We start from the raw sequence: 24744 nt of genomic DNA, 5'->3' as shown, positions 1-24744 counted from the left end.
GGCCAGTAGCGTAGTTCGGGATTTTGACGTACTAACACTTCAATCGGACATAATTTGGCACGATACCCGCCAGGAGGACGTCAGACAACTGTATCAATCAATGCCAATCCGAATAACTACTTGCATAAGGGCTAGAGGTCAACCAATGCGCTATTGACATGCTCAAGTTTTGAAGCTCTTGCTCTTGAATGAATCGTCAAATTTTACTGAAACTGTTTGTTTGTACATGTACATCACATCTACCGATTTTCGGCCCATTCGGATAATTCGTTCGCAGTGCGTCGTTTGTCTTGTCTTAGAGTGCATTTTGTTCCTCTATGTGTGGAAGAATTCCTGAAACACCATGTATAGATCTGAACAGCGAGGGCCTATAATACTTCCTTTGGGAACGACAGATATCACTTCTGTGCCACTCGCTCACGATGATCCCTTTCCATGCGCTGTAAGAGTGTTGTGAGTTAGGTCTCTGTTGAGTGTAGATAATTGTAATGTGTGTGTGTGTGTGTGTGTGTGTGTGCGTGCGTGCGTGTGACGAGAGAAACGAGAGGCGAAGCTCGGCGCCAGCACTTAGGCTGCTGTTCTCAGAGCCGCAGCTGGCAGATCGGCTGGGCAGCAAAGGCGGATAGCCGGGTGGTCGTGGGCGGCCGGCACGCGTGCGCTGCGGGTCGTTGGCTGTGCTGCTGCGCTCCCGGAAGCGGGTCTGGCGCGCCTGCTCAGTGTCTCTGCAGCCGCAGAATTAGGGGCCGCGTCACGGCCGCCGGGCAGGAATATCCGCCAATATCCGCGGGAGACACCACGCGTCCGGTTCATCGCTCCTCGGCGGTCCACTCCCGAATTACCGCTCTCGTCACACACACACACACACACACACACACACACAATTATTACCGATTTTTGGGTTTCACTCACGGAAGGAAAGGAAGTAACTTCTAGTCATTGGAGGCAGAGCAAGGGGGATGGACGTAGGTCGTGTCCTTTCGAAAGAAGCCATCCTGGACTTTGCCATAAGCGATTCATGCGCACAGGACAAATGCTCCAGACGTTTAATTGATAGATTTCTTCTTTAATTAAATGATATAATTCCTGTCCGCCCCCTGTAGCTGAGTGGTCAGCGCGACAGACTGTCAATCCTGAGGGCCCGGGTTCGATTCCCGGCTGGGTCGGAGATTTTCTCCGTTCAGGGACTGGGTGTTGTGTTGTCCTAATCATCATCATTGCATCCCCATCGACGCGCAAGTCGCCGCTGTGGCGTCAAATCGAACCAGGCGAGCTGTCTACCCGACGGGCGGCCCTCGTCACACGACATTATTATTATTATTTAATTCCTGCCAAATATTATTATTCCATATTAACTTTTGAGGAAGGTACAAGGATATGGAATAGGATCCCAGATATATGAGTGGCTCGAAGACTTCTGAAGTAGTGCAGCCCAGTATGTTGTCCTCGATGGCGAGTGTTCATCAGAGGTAAGGGGATCGTCAGGTGTGCCCCAGGGAAGTGTGGTAGGATCGCTTTCATTTTCATAAATGATCTGGCGGACAGCGTGAACATGAATCTGCGATTGTTTGCTGATGATATTGTGATGCACGGAAAGACGTCGAAGATGTGTGACTGTAGGATACAAGATGACTTACACAAAATTTCTAGTTGGTGTGACGAATGGCAGCTGGCTTTAAATGCAGAAAAATGCAAGTTACAGAGGAAGAGGAGGAGAAACGAAGCCGTAATGTTCGGATACAGCACTGATAGTGTACTGCTTGCCACAATCACGTGGTTTAAATATGTGAGCGTAACGCTGGAAAGTGACGTGAAATGGAACTACCTTCTGAGGATTGTGGTAGGGAAGGTGAATGGTAGACATCCATTTATTGAGAGAATTTTGGGAACTTTGGTTCATGTGTAAAGAAGACCGCATATAGGACGCTAGTGCGGCCTACACTCGAATACTGCTCGAATGTTTGCGATCCGTATCAGGTCGGTTTAAAGGAAGATATCGAAGCAATTCAGAGGCGGTCTCCTAGTTTTGTTACCGGTAGGTGCGATGAAGACGCAAGGTTTATGGAGGTGCTTCGGGAACTCAAATGGGAATCTATGGAAGGAAGGCGACGTTCTTTTCGAGGAATAATATTGACAAAATTTAGAGAATCGGCATTTCAAGCTGACTGCAGATTATCTCTACTGCTGCCAACATACAATTCGCTTAAGAACCGCGAAGATAAGATACGAGAAATTAGGACTCATATTGAGGCGCACAGGCAGCCGTTTTTTCTTCGCTCCATTTGCGAGCGGAACAGAAAAGGAACTGACTAGCTGTATATATATATATATATATATATATATATATATATATATATATATATATATATATATTACAGGGTGTTTCAGACGTGATGGTCAATATTCAATGAGCAATCCTTGATCTTCGATGCTGCGAAACAAATCTCTTCTACTGCAAGCTCTTTGATTCCGATATTTTGGGAAGTGGTGGTATGGACTAAAACAAGAAAAAAAGTCCAGTAAACATGTGCCCTAAAACACATAGCTTAAGAGCTATGAGCACTTGTTCATCTTCATCATTTTGAAACACAACTCTTATAATGTACAAGTGCCCATAACTTTTAAGGTATGCATTTTGGAGCACATGTTTACTGGACATTTTTTTCTTGTTTTGGTCCATCCTACCACTTCCCAAAATATGGAAAGCAAAGAGCTTGCAGTAGAAGAGATTTGTTTGACAGTATCGAAGATCAAACATTGCTCATAGCTCTTAAGGTATGCGTTTTAGACGCCATGTTTACTTGACTTTTTTGTTTCGAATGATCATTCCCGCTATATCCATATCCATATATATATATATATATATATATATATATATATATATATATATAGCTTTAGTAACTCTGTTCTCCATTCCTATTCTGGAACTACTTTTGTTCCCAAATATTTGTAGCTTCTGCAGGGTGTGTTTCTCCTTCCTTTACGTCATTTTTCACCAATTTTTCACAAAATCCTGTCCCACAGTATTAGGTAGGCTACTAAGAAAAGAACATTTCACTCTATGGTGGAGAACATAGTTCAATATGCATCTGAAATGTGGGACCAAACGAGGATAAAATTCGAAAAGTGGAAATGGTTATGTGAGAAGATTTCTGCGGTTAACGATGCAAGATAGCATACTAAACGATGGATACGAAGGCGAATGGAGATAACGTGCCCCTTAGCAAAACCGTTGGAGAGTAAAACGTTTGCCGACCGCGGTGGCCGTGCGGTTCTGGCGCTGCAGTCCGGAACCGCTGGACTGCTACGGTCGCAGGTTCGAATCCTGCCTCGGGCATGGGTGTGTGTGATGTCCTCAGGTTAGTTAAGTTTAAGTAATTCTAAGTTCTAGGGCACTTATGACCTAAGATGTTGTGTCCCATAGTGCTCAGAGCCATTTGAGTAAAACGTTTCAGTGATATGGGAACGTACAGAGAATTACCAACCAAGGAAGATTTTAAACTGGTAGCCACCCGGAAGAAGAATCAGAGGAAGGCTAGTGCTATGATGGGGAATATACATGACTCCTAGGAGGAATCACCGAATAAGAAGAAGATTTAATGCCTATCCTGTAAACAGCGCTACTGGTCTACTTAGTTCCAGATCAGGGGCCACGCGCATGAGCTTTGTGGTATTCTGGATATTTGAAACTAGCAGCTTATTAGAAAGTTTGGAAATAACATAAAATCAGCTGAAAACAAGAAATTCTTAATAATATAAGCAAAACAGAATAAAAAAGTAACAGTCCACCAGCAGTGAAATATACTTGAATACAAAAGTTAATGAATTTTTGTAGCTGTGAAACATATAATGATAATATGCTGCGACTGTCCAGCAGAAGTGCATCACAGACGTGGATGCTTCACCACAATTTTCGTAAGATCTACTGAAACAGTAATAAGTTCCAAATGTAAGAACATCTTGACTTCTTCCAAGACATTGATAATAGATAATTAGGAGTACCATGTTCACGTGTCATTACTAGAACCATCTTTACGACTATGAAATTTTAGTAGTTCTGCCTAAGATTTGGAAAAACTCACCAGTTTTCATTTAGTTTATGTCAAGAAGAAAGGAAGACTGGAAAACAGCGAAGTGGAGTGTGTTACGGCCAATGTTAGTTTCAATATATCGAAGTGAACTAATTTATCACACAGATGTCGTCGTCCAAGCGGCTGATGGGTAGATCACACATTACACCGTTGTGTAATCCGGGTTGCTCTCCGCCCATCGGGCAGGCGCTTTCTGTCGTAACTGACCACCGATCGTGAAATGAATACGAACTGCATCGTGGTAAAGATAAGACTATACGTATAAAAGGTCGTATTCAGTTCACTCTGCTCTTGAACCGCAAATTAATGAACGTATCACGGCTAATAAAGATGTGGACATTATGGTTTATCGACGACTTTGCAGCATGAATCAATTACAGCGTGTATTTGCAGCTGTCACAGTAACACCTATAGATCTGTCTATGAATTCAAAATATTTATTACTTGTTTCAAAACTTTTTTTTTAAAATCGTGAGTGTTTACGTGAGACTCTTAAAAGGTACGACAATCTATTCGAAGTTTACATCCAGCATTTTGGTACTGACGTATTCACACCTTCCTCATGGACATACAGGGTATGTATTTTATATTATCATTAATCAATTTTCAGCTTTTCTGCTAAAATACGATTATCGTTTTCACAGTCTCTCTATGTTAACAAGCGTCGAGAACGCAAAATCAAAAGGCCGCACTACGTCAGAATACTGGCTCCACGCTATTACACACCGGTGTATTTATGTGCAATCAGCAGCTAAGCAGATGAACGCAAAGAAAAAGGGTTAACTTACAAACTTGAGGAATAGACGGAAGATTTATGAAAAGGTAGAGAGCATAACTATAGTGGAAATTACCAGTTACTAGCTTAGATAACATAATGAGGGATAGAAACAAACTGATGAGGATTTCAAGCTGTCCCCTCTAAATGAAAAATAGTTTCAGTTAGATTAATAGACGTCAATCAACGCACACAACTTGTCTGCAGTAATGAGAAAAAATTATAAAGTTGTAAGAGTTCATCATCTTATTGGGATTAGAGGAATAATGAAACGCGGCTCCTATTCTCCTCCCCAAGGAGCTACTGCTAGTGTTAACAGTACGCGGTGTTCTCATTGTAGTAGCCTGACACTTTTTGATCACTTGAAGAAAATGGATACCAATAGCCGTAATTTTATTTAATATTTTTGTTTAGCTACCAGTTTTGATGCCTCATCGGCACCGTCTTCAGGTCCCTACACACGAAACTAGCTAAGTCATCCAGACTATTATGTTGTAGGAGGCCACTATAACCAGCCTGTTTCTATAGACTTGTAAAAGTTCTCGACGGACACGGATAATTCACACCTCCAACAGCTCTAACATTTTATCAAGTTAGTGGTGTCTATACATTTCATTATCGCCCTCTGACTGTGTCCGTTTTCTGGGTTTGCCGATCAATTAGTGAAAAGAGAAGACGACGTTAACTATATGTACCATATACTAATCAAAGCCGTGGGTTATAGCAGCAGCGACATAACCCTGTACAAAAGGGCTTACGGTGGAAGTGATTCATTGTTTGGTACAATGAATGAAATTAGAAACAGATTTCCAGGAAAACATTATTATCGCATTACCTAGAAGGCATGAGCAAGTAAATGCGAAAATTATCAGACAACTAGCTGAGTACCCAGTGTTTCCTGGGTATATATTTATTCTAATCTTTTATTGGTCTATCTCCTTCTTTCCTCTCTCTCAGTCCATCTCGTCCTTCACCTCTCTCTGCTCATTTCCCTCAGCCCCTCTCTCTGTCTGTCTCCTCCAACCTCACTCTGTTCCTTCCTCCCTCCTCTCTCTGTCAATCTGCTCCTCCTCCTCCTCTATCAACTCCTCCCTCCCTTTAATCCCACCTTCTCCTCCCTCTATCTGTGCCCTATCCTCCTCCTCTTCAGTCTCCACATTATCACCCTCAACCTAGCAGGAGGCTGGTAGTTCTTACCCCCACAGTATTTCTTTCCAGATCGTAGCTGATATATGTACCAAGCAAAACACATTTAAGTGCCTGGCAGAGGGTTCACCGAACCACCTTCACGATTCTCTGTTATTCCAATCTCGTTTAGAGCGCCGAAAGAACGAACACCTATATCTTTCCGTACGATCTCTGATTACCCTTATTTTATCGTGGTGATCGTTTCTCTCTATGTAGGCCGGTGTCAACAAAATGTTTTCGAATTCGGAGGAAAAAGTTGCTGGTTGGAATTTCGTGAGAAGATTCCGTCGCAACGAAAAACGCCTTTCTTTTAATCAGCCCAAATCCTATATCCTTTCTGTAACACTCTCTTTCCTATTTCGCGATAATACAAAACGTGCTGCCCTTCTTTGAACTTTTTCGATGTACTCCGTCAGTCCGATCTTTCAAGGATCCCACACCGCGGAGCAGTATTCTAAAAGAGGACGGACAAGCGTAGTGTAGGCGTTTAGTTGTGATTTATACCCGTGATGTTTCCCACTTACGCACATGTCAAATGTATATTTATTTAACATATTTTACACTTATTAGTACACATCTCTGGCGAATTTCGCTTTGCACTTTCATTTTCATGCAGTTTAACGTTTATAAGGTCAAGCCTCCTTAACTATGTGATGTACAATAACATAGTTTTGCAAGTGCATTCACTGGTATATGTGGCACCTGCAAGTGAAATATGTTACGAACAGAGTTAGTAGTAAAGAAATAATAAGTTAAAACAGAGTGGTTAAAACAGAGTTAGTAGTAAAGAAATAATAAGTTAAAACGTCTGTCATGATGAGACAGCTTTTCACGGTCTCAGTGTTTTGACGTCTTATCTCTTGAACTATATCTCGTACAGTGATAAATTTTTCTAGGGACATTCAGTGGCATATGCGTATACTGTCTCCGAGAAGTGTTGCGAATACAGTAAGTAGCAATGAAGTAATAAATTTAAAAGTCTTGGATTTATATGTGGCAGTTTTTAACACATCCTCAGCTACGGTATAATTTTTCTGGTACACTCAGTGATATTTTGAATATTCCCTGCAAAACGTATCATGAATACAGTTAGTAGTAACGAAATAATGAATTGAAGCGTCAGCGTCATGTGGCAGCTTTACTTCAATAGTTCAATGGCTCTGAGCACTATGGGACTTAACAGCTATGGTCATCAGTCCCCTAGAACCTAGAACTACTTAAACCTAACTAACCTAAGGACAGCACACAACACCCAGCCATCACGAGGCAGAGAAAATCCCTGACCCCGCCGGGAATCGAACCCGGGAACCCGGGCGTGGGAAGCGAGAACGCTACCGCACGACCACGAGATGCGGGCGGCAGCTTTACTGCACGAACAACAAACAGGTAGTGAGCGGCAAAATTCTTTTCTTTCATCATTGCAGGAATCGTTAAGAAAGTGTAACCCTTTCGGTTTGAAATTATGAGAAAAATTTTCTGTAAGCCTCAATGTGCTGTCATTCTCAATGACTGGATGACGAAAGTAAGGACACTCGCGGGTCACGGGCTACAATGTTTTCCCCCCTGCCCAAACTCCTCTCATAGGTAGGTGGTTTTTACCCCCATAGCGATCATTTACAGATAGTAAGTGATACGTTTATCGAGTTTTATTGCAGTTGGTCTGATGGTTTAGGAGGAGATGTGGAACAAACATATACATATACATAAATAATTTGTATGGATTAGTCGACAAGTCATTTTGTAAACAGATGATTAGGATAATATTAAGAAGAATGGAAAGCAAAATTGTGGAGGAATTATGTGAAGCTCAGTTTGGCTCCAGTAAAGGAAAAGATTCCAGCGAAGCAAGAACTTAGTAATGGAAGGGCATAATGAAGAAACGCAGAGTACTTTCCAAGCACTTGTGTACGCACCGATTGCCTTCGAGAGTTTAATATGGAATAAAAGGCTCCTTAGAAGATTCTAGCTGAAATAATTTAATCCATAGGCCCCAAATGGGAGCAGTAGAAGTGGAAGATCTAGAAAGACACTTTTAGTTTTAAGAAAGGTGTAAGGCAAGGTTGCATCTTGCCAAAATTGTTGTTCAAGTAATACGTCGAAGAAGAAACGAAGGAGGTGACAGAAAAATAGGCTCAATTGATAAGGGTGCAAGGAGAGCAGATGACTGGGCTAAGGTTTTCAGAGGGCGTAGCCTTCCTGTCCAGATTTGAAGAAGACGAACAAAATCAGTTGAAAGGGCTGGGCAGCATACTAGCGCCACGAATTCCTCTCCATTGCCATCCTCTTCATCTCAGATTAGCAGATGCACCCATCATCATCAATCATTTGTTCGATATATTCTGTTGTCTTAACCTTAAGACGTCAATGTATAATGAATATGCAGAGTGGAGCGGGGAGGGAAATGGTTACCAAGGCCAGGATTCGAAACCGGGTCTCTTGTTCTCTAAGCAGATGCGCTAACCACTACGCCACCCTGGCACAGTGGCTTCGCCCAACTGCACGGCCTCGGTCCTCAATCCAATTTCCCATTCATCCTCAGCCCACTTGACATTCCCCCTAAACCAAGTGTGCTGAGGTGCCAATGGGTATTTACGCGGGAGACGGAGGTGCGCTAGGGTAATCCGTGCAGTTGTGGAAGGCCACTGTGTCAGGGCGGTGTGGTAGTTAGCGCATCCGCCTAATGAGCAGGAGACATGGATTCGTTTCCCGGTCTTGTTACAAATTTTCATTCGTCACTCCAGTCTGCATGTTTACATCATGGATTTTTGAGACTTGAAAAGGTCTTTACAACCATAGTTTCATCTGATCAAGGTATGACTTCCTTGGTACTTATTACATGTCGTCACCTTGTCCCTTCAAACTGTAAATGTTTTCCTCATGATCCTCTCTTGGCCGATAGTCCGTTATCTGTCCATCTAATTTTCGAGAACCTACTATAGCAAGACATCGTAAACGTTTTTCCACAGTCTTCTTTATAATGCTTTGTTCCAAAGGAGCATTTTCAGAATTTTTTTCCTTAAAGAACGTCATTGTTTGATACTTGTAGACTTCCTTTTACAAGGACTGCAGTCTTTGCTAGTCTGCTTTTTATAACCTCCTTGCTTCGTCCGCCACGCGTTACTTTGCTTCCAAGCTGGCAGAATGACTTCACTTCGTCTATTTTTTGGTCTCCAATTTCGATGCCAAGTTTATCGCTAACCCGCCTTCTGCTGCACATCATAACTTTCGTCTTTCTTCGGTTTGCTCACTTCAATTTATGTACTCATTAGTCAGTTCATTCCATTCAAATATCCTCGGCAGCGGAGTGTGCGCTGATATGAAACTTTTCTGGCAGATTAATACTGTCAGCCGGACCGAGAGTAAAACTCAGGACCCTTGCCTTTTGCGAGCAAGTGCTCTACCATCCGAGCTACTCAAACGCGGCTGACTCGTCCTCACAGTTTCAATTCCGCCAGTACTTCGTCTCCTACCTTCCACAGTTCACAGAAGCTCTCCTGCAGAACCTTGCAGAACTAGCACTCCTAGAAGAAACAGTTTTAATCTCCGAGGAAAGTTTTATATCAGCGCACACTCCGCTGCAAAGTGAAAATTTCATTCTGAACCCCCACCCCCAAGCTGTGGCTGAACCATGTCTCCACAATGCCCTTTCTTCCAGGAGCGCGTGCGGTTCTAGGCGCTACAGTTTGGAACCGCGTGACCGCTACGATCGCAGGTTCGAATCCTGCCTCGGGCATGGATGTGTGTGATGTCCTTAGGTTAGTTAGGTTTAATTAGTTCTAAGTTCTAGGCGACTGATGACCTCAGAAGTTAAGTCGCATAGTGCTCAGAGGCATTTGAGGCTTCCAGGAGCGCTAGTTCTGCAAAGTTCAGCAGGAGAGTTTGTGTGAAATTTGGAAGATAGGAGACGAGGTATTGTCGGAATTGAAACTGTGAGAACGGGTCGTGAGTCGAGTGTGGGTGCTTCAGATGGTAGAGCACTTGCCCGCGAAAGGCAAAGGTCCCATGTTCGAGTCTCGGTCTGGCACACAGTTTTAATCTTCCAGGAAAGTTTCACATCCTGTAAATCTTCCTGCTTCCAGTGAGGATAGAAATGTCATCGCCGACTCTTATCTTTGATATTCTTTCATGTTGAATTACTCTTGAATCTTTCTTTTATATCCGGCATTGCTTCTTCGATGAATAGAACGAACAATAGGAGAAAAGTCTGCACCCCGATCTCACACAATTTCTACTTCGTACATTTCGTTCTTACTCTTCCATTCCTATTTTTAACTCTTGGTTCTTGTATATGTTTGTATATTACTCGCCTATCAATATCTGTCTCTAAAGTTTTCAGCTATATTTCTTAGAATGTCGAACATCTTATACCACTCTGACACTGTCGAACGGTTTATGTAGGTTGACAAATTTTATGAACGTTACTTGATCTACTATCAGTCTTGCTTTCATTATCGAGTGCAACGTCAGAAATACCTCTCTGATGCCTTTGTCTTTCCGAAGCCAAAATGATCGTTATCTAACACATACCCAGTTCTTTTACTTAACGTAATCGGGTTGATGTAGTGTAGTCACTGCTTCGACACTTGCTAGTAGCAACTTTTTACTCTTATTTAAATTTCATAATTATTACAAATGTAAATATTAATTAACAAATAGTCAATCACAATTTTTACTAAAAATGGCATTCTTTTATTACAAAGTACATGTCATATGAAAATAAATTAAAATTTAATACAGTCGTTCGGAATGCCTGTTTGTTAAATGAAAAAATGATGTAAATCATTAAAAAAGGATCTCACTTTGTATTTGTTGTCATGCATTTTTGTGCCAAATCATAATTTACTGTGAATACTCGCCTTTTCATGTTTATAGTAATTAACACGTTGACTGCCGGCGGACACAGCAGATGTTCACGCCTGACACGGTGCACCTGCTGCCGACCACACGCTCCACTCTGTGGAGTGCAGGGTACAGTGCAGTACCATGCGTCAAAATGTACTTCTCGGTTGAGTTGGTGGCGCTATACAGGAATCGGGTACGTTACCCTGTTTAATATTTTGTACCTCTTTCTTGAAACTTTAAACACACTCGAAAGACAAACTGTACTAAGAGGAGGTACCGGTTGAGCCGTGTGCGGCTCGCGTTCTTGCCGTTCATAACTTGGTGTCTTGTAATAGTGGTAGTGGCGTCTCGTTTCCTTCTTGTGTTAATGGCGCCACTGAGTTTGCTAGTATTGTTTGTCCATGAGTGGCTGCAGCAGCGGTTATCGATAGCCAGTACTGTGGTACAATCTCTCGTGCCACAGCTAGTATTGTCGGGTCGTCGTGTGTGTCAGGCATTTCGGCTTCGGACAGAGCAGCGAGGAGGTCCGCAGCGCCAGGTCAGGCTGGGACCGTTGGCGGCGTGCAGGCGCTGTCGGATGGAGGGGCTTTAGTCAGGACGTTTGAACCTGAGTGAACCTTACCCAGGAGTGAAACCTCCACTGTCTGAGATCTCGCTGCTGTTTACATGTCGTTGCTGGGAGCAACAAGTGGAGTCTGTCAGGTTGGCGGAAGCTATTAGCCACCTTCTACTGCTTGATGTTAGTTTGGATTTAGTGTTATTATTGCTGAAGTGCAACGAGCGGTATCTTACTGCCTAGTGGCCGCTAACGCCCCAGTTACCTGCCCTGGAGGTCAGCGTATTTTGTGGCAGCGTACTTTCCTCGACTTGCCGATGATGTCCGACATGGCGTGTAATTTGACAGCTTCCTTGATTGAGGGTATGGGTAGTTGTTTTTCTTGTCTACCTCCGTTACAGTGGTTCTTTCTGCCTTTTGGTGTTTCAAACGCCGCATTCTGGAGACGCAACGCTATCTGACACTTTGCTTTCACCTGAATTATTGCATTGTTGGACTGGTTATCTGGCGTTAGGTGGTTTTGCTAAGAAGGTTGATCGGCGTTTAAACTGTCTGTTTGAGTTGCCCGCCTTGTGTGAACATTACTCTCACCGCTTACACAGCTGTAGTCAGCTTCGTCAGGTCGATCCAGGGAGCACAGTCTGTGGATAACTCCAACTTACTTGGTCAAGTTGTCATAATTGTTTAAAATATACCCTAACGTTTTAATGTGTAACTGACTTCGTCACTTGTAATTCAGGCCTTCAGACGTTGTGTGTTCTGAAATTGCTTGTGGCCTTCAGCCGACCAATAATTCGCAATTCTTTCTTAATAATGCTTTCAGTCGTTACTGTAGCTTGTACAGTTTTGATTGTTTAAGAAGAAAATATCTTACTATTTGTTAATGTGTAACTGCCCTCCTCACTTATAATTCAGGCCGTCAGATGTTGAGTAGTCGGAAGTTGCGTGTGACCATCAGCCGACAAAAAAATTTTGAGTTCGTTCTTAGTAAGGCCTTCAGCCGTCAGTGTAGTAAAATCTTTTAAAATGATTATTGAGAGTTATTTTTTTAAATGAAGTGTATGTGTTCACTGCAGCCCACGGTAGTTTATTACGGCCCCACCCATAATCGTTGTCTTATCCTGCCTCTCCCTGACTACCAGATTACACTGGTGAAATTTCAACCCAATCATAAAAATTCACAGGTTGAAAATGTCTTTCATATTTTTGTGTGCTGAATTAAGCGCGTGCATTCAATGTTTTAAACAAAATATTTTCATATTTTTGGATTTTTAAAGTTGGAAATAAATCATTAGTTTTGCAAACCCCTACGTGGAGATGGTATCTATCACGAAATGTATCAAAAAAAAGTTTGAGCCAAAAATGTTTGAAATTGACGGAAGAGTAGCATTTTTTATTGTGACCATTTTAACTTTTTTTCAAAAAAATTGTTCAAATGGGTCTAAGCACTACCGGACTTAATAGACCTTTTTTTTCAAAAATTTTGAAGTTCAGTTAGTTTTCTATTACTAGATACATATGGACAGTGCAGAAATGTAATTGAAACATTAGTTTTGTATGAATATGTGCATGACCTGTACGTACATCCGTAGTCGTGTAAGTATATGTGCCTAATTTATACGTAAGTCCGCGGCACACTCAGTTGTGAACTGGATCGTAAGTATTTGTAAAGGTTTCTGGTCCGGTATGAGTGAGGGCGGGGTGTGAGGTCCTTATGGCGAGCAGGGACCAATATTCGAACACAGTCCAGTTTCTTTACGGAACTTTGTTCACACCACGATGTATACAAACACTCCAGCTGTCAACGGCCTGGTGTCGACCAACTAACACGACGCGGAAGTCCGGCTTTTGATGACAACACGACCCATTTTTATTCCGCGTGGCCAGCTATACTCGCGGCAGACTACCCGCCCGTGTGGATGCAGCCAAATCGGAACTGTACTTTTGGCGTTGAACAGTAAATGTTCACGTGCAATACTGCATCGCTCCCTTACATATTCATTTATCTGATGAAATACCAGTAACTAATACACTGAATTCCCAAATGCACTGGTATAGACATGCGTATTCAAATACAGAAATATGTAAACAGGCAGAATATGGCGCTGCGGTAAGACAAGTGTCTGGCGCAGTTGTTAGGTCGGTTACTGCTACTACAATGGCAGATTATCAAGACGTGAGTTTGAACGCGGTGTTACAGTCAGCGCACGAGCGTTGGGTCACAGCATCTCCGAGGTAGCGATGAAGTGAGCATTTTCCCGTACGACCATTTCACGAGTGTACCGTGAATATCAGGAATCCGGTAAAACAAATTTCCGACATCGCTGCGGCCGGAAGTAGATCCTGCACGAACGGGACCAATCTGCAGGAATCTACGGAAGGGTTGCACATCTGTCACGTTGAACAATTCTCTTCAGTCGTCATTGGTCCTGTTCTTGCAGGATCTTTTTCCGGCCGCAGCGATGTCGGAGATGTGACGCCTTACCGGATACCTGATATTCACCGTAGAAACGTGAAATGGTCGTACGGGAAAATCCCCACTTCATCGCTACCTCGAAGACGCTGTGTTCCATCGCTCGTGCGCCTACTATAACATCACGTTCAAACTCACTTACATCTTGATAACGTGCCATTGTAGCAGCAGTAACCGATCTAACAAATGCGCCAGACACTTGTTGTCTTATATAACTATTGCCAAGCGTCTCGTCGTATTCTGCCTGTTGACAAATCTGTGTACTTGAATACACATGCGTATATCAGTATCTTTGGCGCTTCAGTGTGTTAATAAATATAAAATTTAAAAAAAGGATATAAAGTATGCTATTATTAAGATTCGAGTCAGAGACATTACAATTGCAATCTTATTACGCTAAGCATCTACGTAGCGGCGAACGCGTAAATAGTCAGCCTCGACAGCTACGCGGTCAGCACGGCGGATTGCTAAGCTCTTGGCCAGGGCGGAGATTTTCTGCGATCAGGGGCTGGGTGTTGTGTTGTCTTTACATTCGTGCCGTTATAGTCGACGTTACTGTTGAGATAGCTGAATGGGCGTGGCCGAAAGCTCATGAAGGAAAAAAAAAGGCGGAAATAAGCTTAAAAATGTATTATACTTCACAGCTCTCGGAAATCGTCAGATGACTTCTCTTAGATGATTTTTTTGTTTTGTTTTGTTTTTAATTCAAATTCTGTATATATGATAGTGAGAAAGTCAAAGATCTTTAGTTCGTAAGCCCCCTTCTGAGAGGAACAACGACTAACAGTAGCCGGCCGCGGTGGTCTAGCGGGTCTAGGCGCTCAGTCCGGAACCGCGCGACTGCTACGGTCGCAGGTTCGAATCCTGCCTCGGGCATGGACGTGTGTGATGTCCTTAGGTTAGTTAGGTTTAAGTAGTTCTAAGTTCTAGGGGACTGATGACCACAGAAGTTAAGTCCCATAGTGCTCAGAGCCATTTGAACCATTTTTTGAACTAACAGTAGTGAAATGGTAACAACTACAGAACATCGAGACATGGGCGATTGGCGACTCCAAATAGTGAATAGCCATAGGAGGATATGAACAGAGAGGTGGGGGCTAGAGAAGATGGATAGGGGGGAGGAGGCGATGGAGAGAGTGAGATTGAGGGGAGGGGGGAGGAGAGGAAAGGAGAAAAGTTGAAGAGGAGGCATGTACAATGTGTGTGTCAAACGCGGGTGAAGCCATTGGGAAAAGGCTAGATGTTCATAAAATTTGTAGTATCTTATTTACCTTTAATATTTTGATTTCTTGTTATTAGTTTCTGCTTCCCTTCCTAAACAAATACGAAACAAGCTATTACACTATATTACTGTCCGCCCGCGGTGGCTGAGGGGTGCCGGCACGGTATCTCAGCGTGTTCGGTCAGAGGGTTAGCTACCCTCTGTAATGAAAAACAACTGAGTGAATAGATCAATAACGAACTTCAAGGGCGTCAGGTGACGGCCGCCACGAACAATTGAAACGAGCAATAACGAACAAAATGTGATTTAAAAAAATAAAAAAAGGGGCTTAGCGCGACAGAACGTCAATCCTAAGGGCCCGGGTTCGATTCCCGACTGTGTCGGCGATATTTCTCCGCTCAGGGACTGGGTGTTGTGTTGTCCTAGTCATCATTATTTCATCCCCATTGATGCGCAAGTCGCCAAAGTGGCGTCAAATTGAGACTTGCACCCGGTGAATGGTCTAACCGACGGGAGGCCCTTGTCACACGACATTTGTTACTATGTTTTAACTATTCGTTTGCACAACATTCGTTTATTTCGACTTTCTTTGACTGCAACTTAATCAGATGAGTCGAACTGTCAATTAATCCTACTTTCTCTGATGTCATTTTAACTTCGACTGTACATAGAATTTAAAAAAAAAAATAGTCGTGTTTTCAGCACAGTGCACAGTTCACCACCCAGTATACTTCGCACAGTTTTGACAGCACATTACTTCCCGGGCTTTATCAAGAGGAAAAAGTAACATCTGCCCGGCCTATGACCTGGAGCGCATAGCCTAGTTGTGGGCCGGTAGCTGGTCGCATGCAAAGTGGTGCCACGATCGGCGGGGAAAATAAACTAGCGGTGAGTAATGGTGGCCCTACGGACCTGCGGTTATTTATGATATCTCCGGTACGTGCGCGAAACCAGAGCCGGTAACGAGGCAGAACGCAGGAGCGCAATTAACGGCGAGTCCGCCGCTATCGGAGCGTCCCCATCGGGCGCGCACACACTGGCTGCACTAGCCGGCAGCCGAGCGGGCGTCGCACGAACCGTACGCACTCATGTGTGGGCCCTGGTGGATCGTCAGGTGAGGGCGTGCCCTGACACCACATGCACAGTGACTGCTTATCTGATCCATTCACTTTTCTCCATTATTGTAATTTCATCCCCCTGCCCCATGTGGGCAGGAGCGGGGTGTCAGCGGCACATTGACGTCACTCTTCAGCCGCGCGAAAAATACAAATGTAAAACAGAGAGGTTTCAAAAATGACCAAAGGATATAATATGAATGAAATACACAAAACAAGGAGAATGTAAATAAGAGACGACGTCGCAAGTTAAAACCACAGAGGGCATAAATAAAACCCACACTAGTCAAAGATGTCGAAGAAACACTGGAGACGTAATACTATCGAATCGTAGGTCACAGAGTTAAAACCCACATGGCGAGGAAATATTTTACAATACTGTACTTGTAGCAGAAGTTAAACGGAAAGCACGAAGCACTTCACAAGTTAAAACGGAAAGGACCTGCCAAGTGTGGCTAGACCAGAGTGAGGGGGATGAGGGGAGGGGGTTGTCGGAGGAGGAGGAAACAGGATGGGGCGGTACGGGACGAGGACCTGGGATCATGCCAAGGGAGAGGAGATAGGTGGAATGGGAGAGGGTGAAATCCTGTAAGGAATGGAAAGAAAGGGAAAAGCGGGCGGAGGAGCAAGAGGAGGACAGAGGGGTGTAGGATGTCGGAAAGGAAAAGGAAGGAGAGGTAACTCGAGGGAGGAGATTTTCGGGGTCAGATTTGGAAGGAAGGGTAGATGTCGGCACTAAGCTCATCATCCGGGATGGGGAGACGGTAAAAGTTAATTTGGGATGGGAAATGGAGGGTGTGGAGGTGCAGGGGGTGAGACGCAGCGGTAAAGGCGCGGTGACGAAGGGGGACTGAAGAGGAGACATGAGACATCAGGGGGTGAGGGGGATCGAATTTGCGGATGGTGTAGAGGATGCGGATGGTTTCGAGGTAAGTAAGGAGATGTGTGAAGGTGATTGGCTCATACAGCATCCTCGGGGGGAACGGAAGACGGATACGGAACGCGAGGCACAGCGCATAGCGTTCAAGGATCTGGAGGAATGTCCATTCACCAAGGAGTTCAGCGTCAAGTCATATTTTGCAAATCTTGTACTTCGAGGAGGACATGAACAAGCTTGCGTTTTCGCCGTGCTGTAGCTCAGTACCAGGAAAGACTAGTCGGCTCTTAAGCCTAAGTTTAGATGTAACGCGTGTTGACACACGCTACAGCCGTGCTTACACGGGGCGAGGCAGCTAACGTTGACCTGTACACGGGCGGGTCACCCGACTTCACGAGAGGAAGCGCCGTTGGTACAAGGAACGAGCTGGTTAACAAAATAGCGAAGACGATTCTGGATTCAAATGGCTCTGAGCACTATGGGACTTAACATCTGAGGTCATCAGTCCCCTAGAACTTAGAACGACTTAAACCTAACTAACCTAAGGACATCACACACACCCATGCCGAAGGCAGGATTCGAACGTGCGACCGTAGCGGTCCCGCGGTTACAGACTGTAGCGCCTAGAACCGCACGGCCACACCGGCCGGCATTCTGAATTCATCGAAGGCTTGAAAAGCCAACTGCTGGTTGAGGAACACTAAATAATACTGTACACAGATCTGAGATACAAACTAGTAGAAGTTATTCTTCAACTCAATTCAATTTTCGTCTCGTTTTCAGGCCGTGCATTATGAACAGGTGCTCGATCGTGTTGATAGATGCAATCGGCGTCCCTGTATTGCTCTTCAACAGCGGGAAGCAAGAAAGTGCTTAAAACACCAATGTAGGCCTGTGCTGTGATAGTGCCACGCAAAACGACAAGGGGTGCAAGGTCCCTGCATGAAAAACATGACCGCACCATAAAATCACCGCCTCGGATTTTACTGTTGGCGCTACACAGGCTGGGAGATAGCGTTCACAGGGCAGTCGCCATACCCACACCCGGCCATCTGATCGCCACATTGTGTACCGTGATTCGTCACTCCAGACAACGTTTTTCCACTGTTCAATCGTCCAATGTTTACGCTCCTTACAGCAAGCGAGGCGTCGTTTGGCGTTCACCGGCGTGATGCGTGACTTATGAGGAGCCGCTCGACCATGAAATCCAAGTTTTCTCACCTCCCGTGTAACTGTCACAGTACTTGCAGTGGATCCTGATGCACTTGGGAATTCCTGTGTGATGGTATGGACAGATGCCTGCCTATTAAAAAAAAAATGGTGGAAATGGTTCTGAGCACAATGCGACTTAACTTCTGAGGTCATCAGTCGCCTAGAACTTAGAACTAATTAAACCTAACTAACCTAAGGACATCACACACATCCATGCCCGAGGTTGGATTCGAACCTGCGACCGTAGCGGTCGCTCGGCTCCAGACTGCATCGCCTAGAACCGCACGGCCACTTCGGCCGGCGCCTATTACACATTACGAGCCTCTTCAACTGTCGGCGGTCTTTGTCACCGTCAAACAGACGAGGTCGGCCTGTACGCTTTTGTGCTGTACGTGTCCCTTCACGTTTCAACTTCACTATCAGATCGGAAACAGTGGACCTAGGAATGCTTAGGAGTGTGGAAATCTCGCGTACAGACTTATGACGCAAGTGATACCCAATCATCTGACCACGTTCAAGTTCTTGAGTTCCACGGAGCGCCCCATTCTGCTCTCTTACGATGTCTAATGACTACTGAGGTCGCTGATATGGACTACCTGGCAGCAGGTGGCAGTGCAATGCACCCAATATGAGAAACGTACGTTTTTGGGAGTGTCCAGATACCTTTGATCACATAGCGTATGTAGATGAAGATGTACACAGATATCCGTAGGGGCCACGCCGGCGCGAGGACGTTGGGTGGGACGTGGTGCAGCGAAGCGGGTTCACTCGTCCGCCTGTTGTTGTACGCATGGTATCCGCAGAGCGGCGCCGTGTGACGTAACGTCCGAAAACGGCCATTCATAAATCAATGAGCCGAGCGGGGCCTGGAGGGGTCGCGAACCACTTGACACGGCACTTTGCATGCGGCCGGACTCTTCGCACCCCGCCACGTCGCTTGTTTGTCGTCGCAAATTCCTGTCACCGGCTATCGACGGCGTCAACCGCCACTGAAAATTAACGAGACTTTTATTTACTGCATAGCTGATCGATGGGTGGAATTAGCTGGCTGGTAATCCGAGGCTGTCGTACGAGGAATCTGCTTAAATCTCGTTTAACTCGTTCCAGGAAGTCGTTGACTTCTTATGAACTTAGTATCTGTGTAGAGCCAGCGAAGGAATAGGTGACTGACACGTGCTGCTGAAACCGCTATAACGAGGAAGCTGGTGAAAGGATTAACGGATTAGTGTCAAATTTACAGCAACGGTTCGGGATAGGCATCAGATTAATTTAAAAAAGTCACGTAGCAAGAACTTTCAGGGCAGTCCTTTTTCCGCAGGCAGTTACACAGAGTTGCTACAGAACCAGTAACAGTAGCATAAGTATGGTACAGCAACCGGGGCACGTGCCATTGGGCGTCATTGCGCTGTGGCCCCATTTTTCTGCCAAGCGAAAAGAACTAGCTAAGGCAAAATAAAAGGGGAAGAAGCTGAGCGAAGTAAAATGGGGAAGAAGAAGAAGAATTTTGCACCATTTATGTCATTACTAAGCAAATTTGTCGAACTGTGTATTTGTCGCTCTGCACAGTACGTATCAAATTGAGGTTAATGGTTTAAGAACATTGTCCTCGATAATGGCGTAAAAGCCGAAATCTAGATTGTTCAGAAGAAAAATACGGTATTATAAAGTCAGATGTTGGTGTATTCTTTCAAAAAATACTGTATGACAGTGGCTCAGCGCCATCGAAAACTTTTTAAAAGGAAAATATATGGGAAAGGACTGGAGTGACTAAAATGGGAAGAGGGCGGAGATGTATGAAAGGTAATGATCGGGAGATTTATGACTGGACTGTGCTGAGCAATACTTTCGTGCAAATTACCTCACCCTTTTACGGAGACGCTTCAGTCTTGGTTTCGTTTACTTGATGGAGATCCAAATCAACCAATGCAACGAAAAAGTAAACACTGTATATAGCGTCTGTTGTTTTGTTATTTTACGACTTTGCACTGATCGGAAGTGAAACGATGAAAAAGGAATCCCATTACTGTTACAAGGAACATTACTTTGGACTGTGTGTTATCCTTGTTTTGTACTGTATCATACAAAATACAATTATTGAAACGTGTACGTTTAACTTCACTCCTGTGTTTTGTTGACATCAATTAAACAGGCTCTGGCGTTTCTCTTATTTAAGGGGGCTGTTGAAAACATTGGTGTTAACTTATGTCTGTACTAACTCGCGTTTCGGAAACTTTGATTGATAATATACGTAGTTCTGGCTCAGGTGGAACGTCCGCCAATCCCCGATATGCGCAAATGTTGCCCTATATGGCTATAGCACGAAACTTTTCCGTTCGTAAAAGATTAAAGTCAAAGAACCTATGCCTTCTCCAAGGGGCAAGTATAGTATTGTAATTTCGCATAATCTTCACGTTAATGAAACGTTGCACAGTATTGTAAATTAGCACATTAATGATAACACACCATTATTATAACTCAAATAATCTCATGAAATAAGAGTCCTGTCTTGGAACAAAACTTGAACATATATTCTGAAATCCAAAGTTACAAGCACAGCGCTTCGTAATCTCTCGATATTTTTTCAGTAATTCGTTCAAGGTTAATAACAAATTCCATTAATCCTTCTGAGCCGGCCACTGTGGCCGAGTGGTTCTAGGCGCTTCAGTCCGGAACCGCGCTGCTGCTACGGTCGCAGGGTCGAATCCTGCCTCGGGCATGGATGTGTGTGATGTCCTTAGATTAGTTAGGTTTAAGTAGTTCTAACTCTAGGGGACTGATGACCTCAGATGTTAAGTCCCATAGTGCTTAGAGCCATCTGAACCATTTTTGAAGATGAAATAAGACAGAAGGGATAGATAACATTCCTTCAGAATTTCTAAAATCATTGAGACAAGTGGCAGCCAAGTGACTATTCAGTTTGATGAGTAGACTGTATGAGTCTGGCAACATACCACCTGAATTTCGGGAAACATCTGTAAAATTCCGAAGACAGCAAGAGCTGACAAGTGCGAGAATTATCGCACAATCAGCTTAACAGCTCATGCATCCACGTTGCTGGAAAGAATAATTCAAATGGTTCAAATGGCTCTGAGCACTATGGGACTTAACTTCTAAGGTCATCAGTCCCCTAGAACTTAGAACTACTTAAACCTAACTAACCTAAGGACATCACACACATCCATGCCGAGGCAGGATTCCAACCTGCGACCGTAGCGGTCACGCGGTTCCAGACTGTAACGCCTTTAACCGCTTGGCCACATCGGCCGGCGGAAAGAATAATATGCAGAAAAATGGAAAAGAAAGTTGAGGCTGTTTTAGATAACGATCAGTTTGGCCTGCCTTAGGAAAGGTAAAGCCACTAGAGAAGTAATTCTGACGTTGCAGTTGATAATGGAAGCAAGACTCCTGAAAAATCAAAGCACGGTCATAGAATTTGTTGACCTGGGAAAAGCGTTCCTCAATGTCAAATGGTGCATGTTCGTAATTCTGAGGAAATGAGGGGTAAGTTGTAGGAAAATCCGGGTAATATTCAATACGTTCAAGAATCAAGAGGGAACAATAAGAGTGGAAGACCAAAAATGAAGTGCTCGGATTAAAAAGTGTGTAAGACAGGGCTGGAGTGTTTCATCGTTACTGTTCGATATATACATCGAAGACGCAACTATCGAAATGAACGGAGCAAGGAAGACATAAAAAGAAGACGGCGGGGGAAGTAATACATGGAGAAGACTGACAAGAAGAAGGTACAGTATGGCAGGACATCTGTTAAGACAACACGGAATAACTTTGATGGAAGTAGAGGGAGCTGTATACTGCAAAACCTGTAGAGAAGGACAGAGACTGCAATACCTCCAGCAAATAACTGAAGACGTAGGATGCAAGTTCTACTCTGAGATGAAGGGCGTGACACAGGAGGACCCATTCACCTCTGACAAGACGCACAGAAGGATACAGCATCACAATAGCATTGTCCGATGTGTCCACCGTGTTTAAATATTTGGAGGCCTGTACGCTGACGCAACATTATGGCTTCCCACACCGTAACACATGGACCACTAAATCGACGATGTCAGATAATGTCCTGCGTACATCACATATCCTCATATGCCAGGAGACGAGAACACGCTGGGGTTGAGCATCTTCATGATACTTTCGTGGTTAATAAAAGAAACTTTAGTAAAAGGCATTGCTGTTTTTTTGGATCTTCTCTATTTCTTATATCATTTCTGTCTGGTACTGATACCAAATGGACGGGCAATAAATGTCAGTTCGGAGTCTGCTTCCCTGCAACTAATTTTATGAAGCCGTTCCACTTTAAATCGCTCCGTACGCGTGGTGCTATTTGATGGATGTGGCTGCCTCTGCTGATTGTTCCACAATTGTGTAGTCATGCGATAACGGGTATTTCTGCCTATTTACGCAAGTCGATGCTCTGCAGATCTCCCACCTCTCCCATAGCTTACCCCCTACTTTTCTCAGAATTTCGAATATCTTGTACCATTTGACATTGTCGAACGCTTTTTCCAGGTTGACAAATCCTATGAACATGTCTTTGATTTTTCTTCAGTCTTGCTTCCATTGTCAACCGCAAGTCAGAGTAGCCTCTCTGGCGCCTTTACCTTTCCTGAAGCCAAATTGCTCGCCATCTTAACACATCCTCGATTTTCTTTTCCATTCTGCTATAAGTTATTCTTGTCAGCATCTTGGATGCATGAGCTGTTAAACTGATTGTACTATAATTCTCCCACTTGTCAGCTCTTTCAGTCTTGGGAAATGTGTGAATGATATTTTTCCGAATGTTAGGTGGTATGTCGCCAGTTTTATACTCGTACATTCTACAGCTATCGTGTATAGTCCTTTTGTTGCCACTTCCCCCAGGAAGCATTATCATCGCCAGGTCTTGATAAAATGTTACTACATGTCTCCTCTACCAGTCGGACAAGTACTCTTTCTAAAACATTTCAAGGTATGTAACGGACGAGCTGAACGATGCATCGGCAAGTCAATGTTAAATTCACAACATGCAGAGTAACTGGCCAAATGGTCATCTACCATACCACACACTACTCTACTTCACTGCAGTCAGTAAGGCTCCTCTAGACTGACACTCAAGATGAGTAAAAACTGCTAACGTGATTAGCCGCTGCACAATGCAATATACAGTGTGGAATGGTGTAAGGAGACACTTTGTTACTGGTGTGGGCAGGGCAAGCCGGTGATGGGAAGAGCAGAAGCGGCCCGCACAATGGGCCAGGACGGAGTAATAGTCTGGCGGAAACTATGTTCTGGATAGTGTGACGACATGCACTTATAGTTAGGAGCATTGGGTCGCTCCCTATACAAGCTAAAGTAATACTGAATTTTATTACGTACTAATACTTCGTCATATAAAGAAGCAAAATTAGCCAAAATGCTCTGGGGCTTTAATTCTAATTGATTATTCAACGTTACCTGTGTATTTCCTTTTTTGTATATAAAAAGTTCTTCTTCCTATATTATATTCCAAATAAAGCGTTTTTATTTTTATGAAGTATTTTTAAACTATGCAGAAGGCTTGTGATGCTGTGCCTCGCTTCTCATAAGTCTGTTGTTCGTGCTGATCGGGGTTATTTAAGTTAATGTGTTTTTGAAATATTTTTTTAAAAATGTCCGACCGTTTAGCCCCATGTATAAAACAAAAGTATTGGCACTAGGGGGAAATAAAAATGCTGAATGCAGAAATACTAGAACAGGTGCAAAATTTTAAGTATCTTGGAAACAGGATAGACACCGACTGAAAGTGCACCACAGAAATCAAAACAAGGATAGCAATGGCAAAAGAGACGTTTTATAAGAAAAAGAGAATTTTCTGCAGCGTTCTGGACAGAGAGCTCAGGAAGAGACTCATGAAATGTCTTGTATGGAGTTTTCTTCTATATGGCGCTGAAACATGGACTATGAGGAAGAAAGACAGAGAAAGGCTGGAGGTTTTTGTGATCTGGACATGGCGGAGGATGGAAAGAATAAGTTGGATGGACAGAGTAAAAAATGAAGAGGTACTGAGAAGAGTTGGAGAGAAAAGACAGTTACTAGATGTAATAAAGAGAAGAAAAAGAAATTGGGTTGGGCGTATATAAAGAAAGAATGACGGACTGATAAAAACTGTTTTAGAAGGTTATGTAGAAGGGAAAAGGAAGCGAGGAAGGAAGAGATTCCAGATAGTGGATGACATGATGGACGGTACAACATACAGCAGCCTTAAGAAGGAAGCAATGGATCGCAGAAAATGGAGAGGCAAAGGACCTGCTAATATAGCAGATAACTGACGATGATGATTTATTAGGGCTGGCTGTGAATCAATAAAACAATAATTTTATCAGCTGTCAGAGGAATTCTTCTTAACATCGTGTCCACCGA

The sequence above is a fragment of the Schistocerca cancellata genome, chromosome 7, assembly GCF_023864275.1.
Source record: "Schistocerca cancellata isolate TAMUIC-IGC-003103 chromosome 7, iqSchCanc2.1, whole genome shotgun sequence".
NCBI classification, from domain to species: domain Eukaryota; kingdom Metazoa; phylum Arthropoda; class Insecta; order Orthoptera; family Acrididae; genus Schistocerca; species Schistocerca cancellata.
The sequence above is the reverse complement of the archived record's forward strand: the minus strand, read 5'-3'. Positions refer to the sequence as shown.